Consider the following 12,788-nt stretch of genomic DNA (forward strand, 5'->3'; position numbering starts at 1 on the left):
CAACAATCACTAGCACAGCAGTGCCTCAAACCTATATCCTGAACTACACCTAACACCTATACCATGATACCAGTCCTTAAAAGAACTTTTGTGGACCTAATCGCTAGCGATTTGGGTCACTGCAGTCTCTCCCTGCTCAACACAGCAACCTCTCCCTATAGTGACATATGAAAGAATGTAAAATGGCCGCCGGATCGGGTCTATTTATAAGTTAGGGGGAATGTCCAAGTGTCCATGTGCTGTAATGTCTCAATTGGCTGTCCTGTACCCCATGATGAATGTGTCATCATAGGTCAAAGTTCTTTTACACAGTAAACACGGATCCGATCCGATCGGGCGGACCGTGAACAGCCGAAATTTGCTGCGAAACGACCGCCGGGCGAACCGTTCGGCCATCCCTAGTGAGCAATATATCATTTAAGTGACAACTTTGTTTAAAAAAAACAACATAATTTTGTTGTCATTTTTCAGATACTTAACAAAAAAATGAAATTATCAATGGGCTCAACATGCTTCTCAGCAAATACCTTGGGTAATCTACTTTCCAAAAAGAGGTCATATGGGGGAGTTTTGAACTGTTCTGCCATGTTAGCACCGCAAGAAATGAGATAGGCAGTCAAAGTAAAAGCTGTGTAAATTCCAGTATATATACCATCGTTTGTAGATGCTACAACTTTTCGCAAACCAATAAATATACGCTTATTGGGATTTTTTTTACCAAAACACATAGCTGAATGCATTTTGGCCTAAATTTATGAAAAAAAATAGTTTATTGGATATTTTTTATAACAAAAAGTAGAAAATATATATTTTTTTCAAAATGTTCTATATTTTTTTTTATTTATGTCACAAAAAATAAAAATCCCAGTGGTGATCAAGTACCACCGAAAGAAAACTATATTTGTGGGAAAAAAAAGGACATAAATTTAATTTCGATACAGAATTGCATGACTGTGCAATTACCAGTTAAAATAGCACAGTGCAAAAAATACTGTGGCCAGGAAGGGGGTGAAACCTTCCGGAGGTCAAGTGGTTAAAAATTAGGGCTGTTACTGGTTAAAATTTTCGTGTTTGTTTAATCAATTTTTTTTAAATTGATTAATCGACTAATTTAGATTAATTATTACGCACATACAGATCCAACTACTTTTAGCTGATCTCCTTGCATTGCCACTCTGCATTAGTCAGTGGTAAATGTGGCATACACTATATACAATCACCCAACACTAGTTAGTTTCCACAATCCATGACTTCACAGTTCAAATACGTTTTAAATTCAAACTGTAGCACTGACGTATGTAATTTTTTTTCCCACAGTGGCGTGGAAGAACAAGTCCAGGCGCTATCTGCTACCTCGCCAGCTGCCCCAGGGGCCCATGCCCTACTATCAGTGGTGATGATGCCACCCGAACCCAGGGTCCCAACTCCGGAACGATTTGCGGGCGACCGGAATAAGTTCAGAGCCTTCCGCAATTCCTGTGAGCTCTACTTTGCCCTGCAACCGAGGACCTTCTCCCTTGAGGCGACCAAAGTGGGGTTCGTTATTTCCCTATTGACGAACGAACCTCAGGCCTGGGCACACCGTCTACTGGAACGAAAGGATCCGTCTTTAGACACTCTAAACACCATCTTCCTGGCGATGTCTAGACTTTACGAGGACCCCCAACTTGCTGCGACCGCAGAGGCAGCCTTACACGCCCTGCAACAAGGTCGCAGGCCAGTGGAAGATTACGTGTCGGAATTCAGACGTTGGAGCGCTGACACGGACTGGAACAATGCAGCCCTGCGATACCAATTCCGCATGGGTCTGTCTGAGCCTCTGAAGGACGAACTGGCACGTTGAGGCATTCCTGAGACTTTGGAAGCTCTGATAGACATTTCGGTCCAAATTGACAGACGTCTGAGAGAGCGCCGCCAAGAGCGTTCCACCGCAGCTACTCGCCCCGTCTGGATGTTGCCACGAGTGTCTAGCTCCGCTCACCCAGCTCCTTCTGCTCCTGCCACAGTCACACCGGATCCTCCGGAACTTATGCAGCTGGGGCTACTCCGTCCATCCCTGACTCCAGAGGAACGTCAACGTCACCGGGCCGGTAACCTCTGTTTGTATTGCGGAGAACCAGGACACTTTGTTCGCACTTGCCCAGCTAAGATGCGTAAGTGCCTCTTCATCCCACCTGTTCCCTCACCTGTGTTGTCTGATAATACCTCTCACCTGGCTGTTCCTGTTCATTTGCAGCTTCCAGGAAGGACTATCCCAACCCACGCAGTTATTGACTGCGGGGCGTGTAGTGGCTTTGTAGACTCGTTCTTCGCCCTGAAGAACAAGATTCCCCTTAGACCTAGAGCGAAGGGGCTTTCGGTATTCCTGGCCGATGGGTCTACCCTGGAATCAGGACCAGTGACTCAGGAGACTACCCCCTTATCTGCTACCATTGCCGGGACTCACCAGGAATTTTTATGTCTAGAAGTCTCCTTTGTTCCCCATCATTCTAGGCATGCCTTGGTTGAGAGCACACAACCCACGCATCGACTGGGCCACTGGGATGATTGAGTTCCCTTCGGTCTATTGCCTCCAGCATTGTTGCCCAGCTGTTAACAGGGACTCTTCGGCCCTCCTCTGTTTGGAAGCAGACGCTGAAACCCGGCAAGCTGTACCCAAGGACTATCATGATTTCCTAGATGTTTTCAGTAAAAAGGGGGCCGAAACCTTACCACCCCATAGGCCATATGACTGCCCTATTGAACTACTTCCCGGGGCAGAGATCCCTTTCGGAAGAATCTTCCCTCTATCCGAGTCTGAACTGAGTACCCTGAGATCCTACTTAGATGATAACCTTGAGAAGGGATTCATCCGACCTTCTACCTCCCCGGCTGGCGCAGGGATTTTCTTTGTGGAAAAGAAGGACCATTCCCTACGCCCATGCGTGGACTATCGGGCATTGAACAAGATAACCATTAAGAATCGTTACCCCCTGCCATTGGTACCCGAGCTTTTTCAGAGACTAGGTTCTGCTAAGATATTCTCCAAGCTGGATCTTCGGGGTGCCTACAACCTTGTCTGTATCCGGAGGGGTGACGAGTGGAAGACTGCCTTCCGTACCCGCTTTGGGCACTTCGAATATCTTGTGATGCCGTTCGGGTTGTGTAATGCCCCAGCTACATTTCAGCACTTTGTCAATGACATTTTTAGAGATTACCTTGACCTATTTGTAATTATTTACCTCAATGACATTCTGTTTTTTTCCCCCACTTTAGCCGACCACCGAGAACACGTCAAGAAGGTCCTGACTCGTCTCCGTCTTCACGGCTTGTATGCGAAACCCGAAAAATGTGTCTTCGAACGGCAGAGCATCCAGTTTCTCGGCCTGGTCATTTCCGTAAGAGGGGTTGAGATGGATCCCCAGAAGATCTCTGCAATCCAGGACTGGCCTGCCCCTTCCGATAAAAAGGGGGTTCAGCGGTTTGTGGGGTTCGCTAATTTTTACCGAAAATTTATCAAAGGATTCTCTTCTATCATCTCTCCCATTACCGGGTTGACCAAACAGGGCCAGAAGTTCCGATGGACCCCTGAGGTGCAAGAGGCCTTCAAGATCCTGAAGGATTTGTTTGTATCGGCCTCCATCTTAAAATATCCCGATCCCGCTCTACCATACATCCTCGAAGTGGATGCTTCGGAAATAGCAGTTGGGGCGATACTTTCCCAGAGGCAGGGGCCCAAGTCCTTACTTCACCCGGTCGCTTTCTTCTCCCGCAAATTGTCGGAGGCGGAGAAGAACTACGACGTCGGTGATCGCGAGTTACTGGCAATAAAGTCTGCACTTGAGGAGTGGCGCTATCTTCTGGAGGGTGCCACCCACCCGATCCTGGTTTATACAGACCATAAGAACTTGGAGTACCTTAAGACAGCGAAGAGACTGAAACCACGTCAGGCCAGGTGGGCACTCTTCTTCTCCAGGTTTTCATTCCATATCACCTACCGTCCCGGATCCAAGAATACCAAGCCTGACGCTCCCTCTCCCGCATGTACAGTCAGCCGGAGAGTCTGCCATCCTCGGATACCATCCTCTCTACGGGGAACTTTCTTCTGCTCCAGGGGGACTTAGTGTCTCAAGTTAAGCAGGCTTCCATAGGCACAACACCTCCATCCGGTATCCCGTTGTCTTCCAGTAATGACCTTCTGTGGCATGAGGACAAAATTTTTGTTCCCCAGGAAGTTTGGACTCTGGTTCTGGCCTCCTGTCACGACCACCCATTGGCCGGCCATTTTGGGGTATTCAAGACTTTGGAGTTACTCCGACGTACATTCTGGTGGCCACGAATGAAAGACGACTGCAAGAAATACGTGGAGGCTTGTGTCACCTGTATTAGGAGTAAGGGCAGCAAGTCAAGAGCCTGGGGTCTACTGAAGCCACTGCCTGTTCCTGATAGACCATGGAAGATGATCTCCATGGATTTCATCGTTGAGCTACCCCCTTCGGAGAATTATTCAACAATTTTCGTCATAGTCGATAGGCTCACCAAGATGGCCTACTTCCTGCCTATGAAGGGCACCCCCTCAGCCACAGAGACAGCCAACACCTTCATTAAGGAGGTTGTGAGACTCCATGGCATTCCCGCCAACATCACATCTGATAGGGGGGTGCAGTTCACCTCAAGGTTCTGGAGAGCGCTCTGCGGAGCTCTGAAAATCGAACTTTGCCTGTCCTCAGCCTACCACCCGCAGACCAACAGCCAGACCGAGAGGACAAACTAGACGCTGGAGCAGTACCTACGTTGTTTCTCGTCCTTTTCCCAAGATGACTGGGTCTCGCTTCTGCCTTTGGCTGAGTTCGCCTACAATAATACAGTCCACTCTGCCACCAAGCAATCCCCATTCTTTGCGAACTTTGGCTTCCACCCACTATTCCTGTCTGGCAATCTCCCCGAGTGGTCGGTACCAGCGGTACAGGAGAACTTTAACTTCTTTGAAGTAAATAACAAACTTCTGCAAGAAACACTGACCAAGTCACAGGAGTACAACAAAGAAGTGTTCGACAGAAAGAGAAGGGGGGAGCTGGATCTCAAGGTTGGGGATCAGGTCTGGTTGTCCACCTTGAATCTTAAACTGTCTTGCCCCTCCAAGAAGTTGGGCCCGAAATTTGTGGGTCCCTTCCCGATCAAGAGGAAATTGAATAATGTGGCATTCAGCTCAAGCTTCCTGAATCCTTCCGGATCCATCCAGTCTTCCACGCGTCACTACTCAAGCCTGCAGTCCCGAATCCTTTCGCTGACAGAATTACCAGTCCTCCAGAACCCGTGATGGTCGATGGGGAAATTGAATTCGAGATTGAATCCATACTGGACTGCAGGAAGAGACGGAACCAGATTCAATTCTTAGTCAAGTGGATGGGGTACGGACCTGAGGAGAACTCCTGGGAGCCAGAATCCATCATTCACGCAAAGAGACTAATCCGTGCCTTTAAGAACTCCCACCCGAGTAAGATGGCTCAATTGGGCATCCGGAGGCTGCCCCTTGGAGGGGGGCAATGTCACGATCGTCCTGGCGTCCCGGTCGCACACGGGAGAATTACCCACAGAAACCTGTTGTCGAGAACCCGTCGTTGCCCTTTGACGCGCGTTAGCGCGAACGGACGCACTCGGGTGCACGTCGGCACGAACGAGCGCACACATGTGCGCGGGGTCACGAACGGGCGCACGGCCACTCGCGGGGGCACGCTGACTCGTCGTGCGACCGTTTTGGCGCCCTAAAGGCTTCTTAAGGTCTCTGCTCCATTCCCTTCTTGCTGTCCAGTCTACAGCGTGTTCGGAGATTCTGCTATTCTGTTACCTGTTACCCGTTGCCTAGATTCCTGTGACCCGGCTTGTTCTTGACCACGATCCGTTGCTGCCTGCCTTCGACTACCTGCCTGTCTGACCACGTCTCTGCCTCGTCCCCTTGTACTGTGTTGACCGCCTGCTGCCGACCCGGCCTGTACCCGACTCCGCTGTTCCTGCCAATCCATTCGGATTTCCTGTGCCTGCTGTCTCCGCTGACGATCGTCTGCTTGCCAGTCTATCCGCTTGTGCCTGCCATCACCAGCCGATTGGCATCAGCCTTATCTACCTGCTGTCTGTGTGCTGCTGACTATCCGGACCTGCCTCTACCTGCCAGGCACTTGTGCCCTCTGAACTTTCGAAATCCCTGTTACCACCTCCAGGGGTTCTTGAGCCAGGGGATACGAGGGGCCGCTCCCTGCATTCCGGGCTCGCCTACTAGGTACGTGACAAGAGGGATCATTATTGGCTGGCAACTCTCCTTGAGCCACGGTACAAGGGTAAGGTTTTGGACCTTATCTTGCCGTCGCAGAGGGAGCAGAGGATGAGAGATTTTCGGGAGGCCTTGCAGAAAGGTCTGTGCAATGCGTTCCCAGAGACTGGAAGGTTACAAATTCCTGGTCCTGGACAACGTGCTGCTGAGGCTTTGGTCAGTCACAGAAGGAGCGATGGAGAAGGTGGCCATCTGACCGATGCGTTCCGACAATTTTTTAGTCCGCAGCCCCAAAGTATGATCGGCCATCGCCAGCGTCTGATTTACATAGTGCAGGAATACCTAGGGGCAAGATCAGACTTTGGACACCTTTCCCACCGAAAATCCTCTGGGTTACTGGGTCTTGAGGATGGATCACTGGCCACAGTTTGCCCAGTATGCAATTGAGCTACTAGCCTGTTCTGCAGCCAGCGTTCTTTCGTAACACACATTCATTGCTGCTGGAGGCTTTGTAACTGATCCCAGGGTGCGCCTGTCCACCGACTCGGTTGATTGACTGACCTTCGTAAAGATGAATCAGTCTTGGATCACCACCAGCTCCCAAGCACCTGAAGCTGATGTAACTGAATTTTTTTTTTTAAATGTCACATCCCTTCAAGACTGCCTACGCTGATGCTGAGTGACTATCCTGTTATGCTGACTGACTATCCTCTTCCTCCTCAATGATCTTGCTGATAGCTTGGAAGAACATTTTTGGTTCTGGGCACTGCCACCAGTGGCTAAGGCCCAATTTTTCAGCCCCTGTTTAACAGGGGCGTGTAATTACATTTTTTGATGCAATACTTTGCAGCAGGGCTCATTCCTGCGCTCCAACCAGAGTATCTGTGAGAGGTTGCAGTGTCGTGGCGCCAGCAACAGTGTCTAAGGCCCAATTTTTCAGCCCCTGTTTAAAGGGGGCATGTAATTACAATTTTTGATGCAATACTTTGCAGCAGGGCTCATTCCTGCTCTCCAACTAGAGTTTCTGTGAGGTGTTGCAGCCTTGTAGCACCAGTGCCTAAGGCCCAATTTTTCAGCTCCTGTTTAACAGGTGCATGTAAGTACAATTCTTGATATAATATTTCACAGCAGGGTGCGTTTCAGCACCCACCGAGAGTAACTGTGAGGACTTACAGTGTTGTGACACCAGCACCACCACCAAAGGCCCAATTTTTCTACCACTGTTCAACAATGGCATGTAATTACAATTCTTGATATAATAGTTCACAGCAGGGCGCTCCAGCGCCCACCAAGAGTCACTTTGAGGGCTTACAATGTTAACTTGTGGCAACGCCAACACCTTAGGCCCAAATTTCTGCAGAGCATATAGGGCAGACCCCTACTTTCAAACATCCAACAGGAAGTGAGATGAAATTTACCCCTAGGAAGGGAAATTCTCTCCTGTAAGAGTAGATTTGGGAAAAAACGTGTCTCCTCTCCACTGATTCTTTATCCCAATCCTTGTTTTACTAAAAACCTAAAATTTTCAAAAAGCATTGGTCATTGGGACAGAAAGTGAGGTGAAATTTTCTGAAGAGTTACACAGACGGAAAAAAATGTTGCAGGGGTGATAACCCTTCCCTATGTTTTCCAAAAATACAAAACAATACAAATATATTTTTTGACTGGAGCTACACTTTAAAAATGTACCAGTTCAAAATTACAAACAGATTCTACTTAACAAGAAACCTACACAGTCCCTGTCTTGTTTCGCCTGTATACTGCTGTTCTGAGTATATAGTGCCTGGGGACCCCACGCCTTTTCTTTTTTAAATTTGGGTAGGGGTTCCCCTTAATATCAGCACAGGACCCAAAGGGGCTGGTAATGGGCAGGGGGGCCACCCATGCCATTTTTCTCAATGATTTTCATCCATATTGCAGGAACCAGACATTATGTTAAAACTGCAAGCAGTTTTAAATGACTTTTTTTTCCGTTAGAAATTAAATTTTGTGCAGGGACTGTTCTAAACATGGGAAACACGTGCCACTTCACAGGCATACTATATACAATATTTTTTTTTTTCACTTTAAGCATTAAAATCAGTGCTCCCGAAAAAACTTTAGTTTTTAAAACTTTTTTTTGGATTGATACATGTCCCCTGGGGCAGGAGCCGGGTCCCCAAACCCCTTTTAGGACAATAACTTGCATATTAGCCTTTAAAATTAGAACTTTTGATTTCGAACGTTCAAGTCCCATAGACTTTAATGGAGTTCTAAAGTTTGTGCAAATTTTCGGACCGGTCGCAGGTTCTGGTGCGAACCGAACCAAGGGGGGGGGGGGTGTTCAACTCATCCCTACTCTCAACACTTCCTTCCACATCAGCTGAGGCTCCTGAGGTCCAACCTTGGGCTTCCACCCAGGAAGATGATGTGGAGGAACCCAGCTTGACCCAGATATAGCAGTGTTGAAAATATTTCTTGTAAAATATTAAATTATGTTAATTATATGTTATTGATCACAAATCTCTGATTTAACAAAGTGATTTACATATCAATAGATAGTAGTAGCCAAAAATTATTGGGACAAGAATGAAAAAGGATGGAGTCAGAATGATAGTCTTTTCTATTCGTTAACACTCAATTTGCAACAGTCAAGAGCTCAAAATTGTGTGTGATTGATGACCAAACACATAAAACTATGCACCATTTTCATACACGGGATAGTCTCAGCCAGGAGCAGCCTGACAGAATCCCAGGAGGAGCCCGCGACTGTTTTCCTAAAACAGGCTACTGCGGCAATTACCACGATTCCTGGTGTCCACGAGGTGTTTGGATGCGTCACTGCCAGAATCACTGGCAGCAAATTAGAAAAGATGGAGGAGGCCCAACACACTATATGCAAAAGAGCTTATTCTGAAGGCCCTAAACAAGGGGATGAGGGGCAAACTCACACCTCAGATACACCTCTGTGAGTTGGACCATGCTCCTCCACCACCTCCACCAACACCATAGCCACCCCACCCACCACAGCAGCATGGAAGGAAGTGTGGAAGGAAGTGTTGAGAGTAATGGCCTGGGTTTGGTGGTCTGGCAAAAAACGCAGGCTGTTGGAAGACCACAGCCTCGGGACATATATGTCATCTGCTGCAGCTCCCAATCTCTCAGAGTCCTGGACCGTATTGTGCTCCCTATTAAATGGACTCCTCAAGTTAACAATTTTGACAGGCAAATAAATGATGTCTGCCCTGGGGTACAAAAGCTTCATCAATTCCAACTGTTTCTCCAGCATTGCCTTCCTCTTTATTTTCTTCTGACCTTGTGCTCCCTATTAAATTATAAATTTTTGCTTTGACAAATACTTGGCTATGTGTTTTACTTCAAAAAGGACAGTTTGTTTTTGAGTAGTGATGGACGAACTTCCGACGGGATGTTTTGCGAACGCGATCCGCGAATGTGCCCAAAAGTTTGCGAACCGCAAGGTTCGCGGCGGACCCCATTGACTTTAATGGCAGATGAACCTTAAAAACCTCCAGGTCATATTTTCAGCCACAAAATACTTACTAGCTGTGCACACATAGTCCCACAACATGGACACTGACATAACAAAAGTATTAAGTGAATCTGGGATCGACAACGACAAGCATTCTTTTTTTATCTGTGAAATTTTGACAATTCAGGAGTGCATGAAGGCCATGGAGGAGAGGCAAGGTCAGGCCAGGATATGAAGGGGGTGCAGGAGATGATCAGTGCCACAGTCAGGGCAGCGTAGTCCTGTGCCAGTGTCCCAGTGTGTCAACCTGTGCTTGTGCCCCTCCCTCTGCCCGGCCCTTACCCCCACCTATGCAGGGCTCCACTGCGGTGGTCTGGAGGTGCCAGTCCAGTGCTGATCCTCAGCTATGGTGTTGGCACTGCCTGCTGATTGGCTTCTCCGCTGCTATCTCCCTCACTGTCTGAAACCAGCACCGCAATAGAGACTGAGCATTGACACCAGCACCGTGATAGACAGCATTGACACCAGCACCGAGATAGAGAGCACTGACACCAGCACTATGATAGTGCTCTCTATCATGGTGCTGGTGTCAGTGCTCTCTATCATGGTGCTGGTGTCAGTGCTCTCTGACACCAGCACCATGATAGAGAGCACTGACACCAGCACCATGATAGAGAGCACTGACACCAGCACCGAGGTAGAGAGCACTGACACCAGCACCATGATAGAGAGCACTGACACCAGCACTGAGGTAGAGAGCACTGACACCAGCACCGAGGTAGAGAACACTGACACCAGCACCGAGGTAGAGAGCACTGACACCAGCACCATGATATAGAGCACTGACACCAGCACCATGATAGAGAGCACTGAGACCACACCAGCACCATGATAGAGAGCACTGACACCAGCACCGAGATAATGAGCACTGACACCAGCACTGTGATAGAGAGCACTGACACCACACCAGCACTGAGATAGAGAGCACTGACACCAGCACTGATACCAGCAACTCACTGTGGGACCCAAAAATATGACACCGCTCAAGTAGGGAATGGGCATATAGTACGGTGTGATTTTTTTTTGTACAAGGAAGTGAGCTAAAGGTAGAAAAAAGGTCAGTGTGCTAGATTATATAAATCGTTTATAGAGTTATGCATATACATGGTCTACTGGTCACATGTTTTGAATTCCTCCGAGATCCATGCCACATTCATTTTTATAAATGTGAGGTAGTCAACACTGTCATGAGCTAGGCGAGGGCGCTTATCGGTCACGATCCCCCCTGCTGCGCTGAATGTCCTTTCGGAGAGGACACTGGATGAGGGGCAAGCCAACAGTTCCATTGCAAATTGGGCAAGCTCTGGCCAGAGGTCAAGCCTGCCCGCCCAGTAGTCCAGGGGTTCATCACTTCTGAGAGCGTCCACATCGGCCGTTAACCCAATGTAGTCTGACACCTGTCGGTCTAGGCGTTCCCTGATGCTGGATCCGGATGACACCTGTCGATAGGTCGGCTGAAAGAATGATCTCATATCAGAAGTGACCAACACATCTTCAAACCGCCCTCTTCTTGCAGGCGCTGTTGGATTGGTACCTCAACTCTTTCTCTCGGAGTGGGAATTCCTCCTCTGCCAGCGCAAAAGCAGAATGCAGCATTTCGCGAAGCAAGGCCTGTAAGTGCTAAATTCTGACAGCCCTCTGTGATGGTGCTAACATTTCCACCATTTTGTGTTTGTACCAGGGGTCTAAGTACATTGCCACCCAGTACTGGTTCTTGACCTTTATGCTTTTTATACGGGGGTTCCTGTTAAAACACTGGAGCATGAAGGCCCCCATTTGCACTAAACGGGAAGCGGTGTGGTGGCCTGGCTCCTGCTCATCATCCGGGATAATGTCGTCCTCCTCGTTCTCCTCTCCCCATCCACGGACAACAACAGGGATCCCAGAAAGGTTTAAAGCATGCTCTTCTTGCTCCTCCTCATCCGCCCCCGCACCATCCTCCTCTGACTCCTCTTTAGACTCCTGTTGTTGACTTGTCTCAAAGTAGCCCCCCTGGGAATTCATCCAGCATTGCGACTTCCTCATATTTCTGCTCCTGCTCCTCCACGGCTTGATCAATGACACGACGCAATGCACGCTCCATAAAGAAGGCATAAGGTACGATGTCACTGATGGCGCCATGGCTGTGACTGACCAGTTTGGTGATCTCATCAAATGGCCACAGAAGTCTGCATGCATCACACATAAGCAGCCACTGGCGTGGTGAAAAAACCAAGCTCCCCACATACAGGTAGTCGTTAACTGCACGTTTCTGCTGGAGCAGCCTATCAAGCATATAGAAGTATGAGTTCCATCGCGTCGGGCAATCGCAAATAAGATGTCTGACCGGCAGATTGTGTCGCCGCTGAATGTCAGCAAGGCGAGCCATGGCCATGTAAGATCTTCTGAAATGGGCCAAGATTTTCCTTGCCTGCCGCAAGATGTCCTGGACCCCAGGGTATTTGACAACGAATCGTTGCACGACCAAGTTTAAGACGTGTGCCATGCATGGCACGTGTGTAATTTTGCCCTGTTTCAATGCGCTAAGCAGATTGGCACCGTTGTCACACACCACTTTACCAACTGTCAGAGTGAGTCACTGATCTGCCTGTGAACGCAAAGCTGAAAGGAGTGTAGGGCCAGTGTGGCTCTTGGCTTCCAGGCACAACAGACGCAGCACAGTATGGCAACGTCTCACCTGGCATGTCGAATAGGTTCTGGCGATCTTGGGTGGCGCAGTGGAAGAGATGCTAGCAGCGGAAAAGGAGGAGTCAGCCGAGGAGGAGAGGGAGGAGGATGGAGTAGGAGGAAGAAAAGAAGAGCCAGGCCATGCAATCCGTGGCGGTAAAACCAAATCTACATGGGTGCCACAGGTTACATGCTTGACGGCCGTCAGAAGGTTCACCCAGTGGGCAGTAAAAGTTATATACCTTCCCTGCCCGTGTTTGCTAGACCACGTGTCTGACACTGTGTGCCAGAGATACATTCACTTGCCGCTGAACATGGCCATATAGCTCTGGGGTGCCCTTCTGT

Source organism: Lithobates pipiens, unplaced genomic scaffold (assembly GCF_037356315.1).
Source record: "Lithobates pipiens isolate NorthernLeopardFrog02 unplaced genomic scaffold, aLitPip1_a1.2 Scaffold_18, whole genome shotgun sequence".
Classification (NCBI taxonomy): domain Eukaryota; kingdom Metazoa; phylum Chordata; class Amphibia; order Anura; family Ranidae; genus Lithobates; species Lithobates pipiens.